Here is a 2,480-nt window from a genome sequence, read left to right on the forward strand (position 1 = left end):
TCTTTTTGTTTTTCTTCTTCTACAATTTTTCTTTTCTGTTTGGTGCTAGAGCAATGATAAACTAAACCACAATTTTGTTAGGGAGAGGAGCTCTATTGTAATTCCAATGAATCAATGAAATCCTTCTTCTTCTCAATTTAATTGTTTAGCTATTGGGTATCTTCTGTTTTAATTTTTGAATTATTCACTCCGGAAGGAGGCTTAATTTAGTGAATGCTCGTGTGAGCCTCAGAAGGGGAATCACTTGCATTAGAATTGGAGCTCTATCCTTCACTACTCTCTTGATCAAGACTATTCGGGAAGAATTGAGATCTTGAGAGTTAGTGTGGCTTATGGATGAGAGATATGCACTTAACCTCTTCTCATGACAATTAGATCAAGGAATTGGCAAGATTGATTGTGATTAGAGAGATTGGATTGCCAAGGAATTGGGATCCAATCAATTTCAATCCGCCATAGATATACTCAAATGATTGAGAAAGAGTTGAGACCAAATTGATTCAGGAAGGATCACAGTATCTCCAATCCCTGATGAATCACTTTCTTTGAATTTCTTCACCTTAGAGCTTTTTGATTTACTGTAGTTTATATTCTATTTTAATTTCCAGTACCCAAATCTTTTTATTATTCATGAAATTTAAGCTTCCTGGCAATTTAGATTCTACAATTTAAATTTATTACACTTTAAGATTAAGTTATTTATCTTTCTTACAATTTAAGTTTCAGCTTTTTTAATTTCTTGTTCTCTAAGTTGAAGCAATTTACTTCTCTTGCAATTTAAGATTCTGCCAATTTACTTTCTGCACTTTACTTTCTAGCAATTTACTTTCTGTTAATCAAATTCCACTTAAAACATCAACTGTCTGCTTAACTAAATTCATCACCCAACTAAAATTGCTCAATGCATCAATCCCTGTGGGATCGACCTCACTTTTGTGAGTTTTACTACTTGATGCAACCCAGTACACTTGCCGGTGAGTTTGTGTGGAATCGATTTTTTCTCATCAAGTTTTTGGTGTCGTTGCCGGGGATTGACAATGATTAAGTAAGTGATAATCTAGATTAAGCATTTTTTCTTTGTTTTTGCTAAGCATATTAACTGTTTGTGATTTTGTTCTGCTAACTTTAACTTTACTCTAGCAATAGAGTGCTCTGTTTTTGTTTTTCTTTAGTTTGTTTGTGTTGTATGCTAGGAGGAAGAAGAGGCGCATCCACCTCTTTTGATTTTGAGCTAGAGAGAACATTCTTGAGATTGAGAAGAGAAGCAAGAGGGAAGGGAGTTATTGGAGAAGAAGAATCAGAAGAGGAAGACCAAGAAATGGAAGGTAACCTCCCTAATCCACCAGAAGAGGTGGCCAACAACAATGACCAGCCTCCAAGGAGATTTCTAGCATCATATACCTTCCCCAATCCAAGAAACTGTGGGAGCAGTATACTCACTCCTAATGTTCATGCAAATAACTTTGAGTTGAAGCCTCAACTTATCACTTTGGTACAAAACAATTGTTCCTATGGAGGAGGCCCCCTTGAAGATCTGAACCAACACTTATCTGTCTTTCTAAGGATATGTGAAACTGTCAAGACAAATGGTGTGCATCCGAATATCTACAAGTTGCTGCTGTTTCCATTCTCTTTGAGGGATAAGGCATCTTAATGGCTGGAGACATTCTCCAAAGAAAGCATTAACACTTGGGATGATTTGGTAAACAAATTTCTATCTAAGTTCTACCCACCTCAGAGGATCATAAGATTGAAGACAGAAGTATAAACATTCTCTCAAATGGATGGAGAATTACTCTATGAGGTATGGGAGAGATACAAAGCTCTGATTAGGAAATGTCCACATGAGATATTTAGTGAATGGGACAGACTTCAGAATTTTTATGAGGGGTTGACTCTAAAAGCTCAAGAGTCCTTGGATTACTCTGCAACAGGTTCATTGTAACTAATGAAGACAACTGAAGAAGATCAGAATCTCATAGACACTGTGACCAACAATCAATACTTTTATGCTCATCAAAGGCAACGCCAACCAGCTCCAAAGAAAGGTGTACTAGAATTTGAAGGAGTGGACACTATCTTGGCATAGAACAAAATGATGCACCAACAAATCCATCAACAAATGGAGAAGATGGCAAAGAGAATTGATGGACTTCAAGTGGCTGCAATAAGCATAGCAAGCCAACCTTTAAATGGATGGAGCCAAAGTGAAGAAGATTCTGAGAAGTACAGCTATGATCAGCAACCAGAACAAGTCCAATACATGCATACGTTGGCAATGCCTTGTGTGCTAGTGGCGCCAACGTTAGCCACCAAGTTAGGGGGCTAACGTTGGCACAAACTTTTGCTCCTTCCCCATTGTAATTCATGTGCCAACGTTAGCCTCCAAGTTAGGGGTCTAACGTTGGCGCAAACGTTGGTGCCCAGGGGAGAAACTCATGTTCCAACGTTAGCCTCCAAGTTAGGGGGCTAACGTTGGT

Source organism: Arachis ipaensis, chromosome B09 (assembly GCF_000816755.2).
Source record: "Arachis ipaensis cultivar K30076 chromosome B09, Araip1.1, whole genome shotgun sequence".
In the NCBI taxonomy this organism is placed as follows: domain Eukaryota; kingdom Viridiplantae; phylum Streptophyta; class Magnoliopsida; order Fabales; family Fabaceae; genus Arachis; species Arachis ipaensis.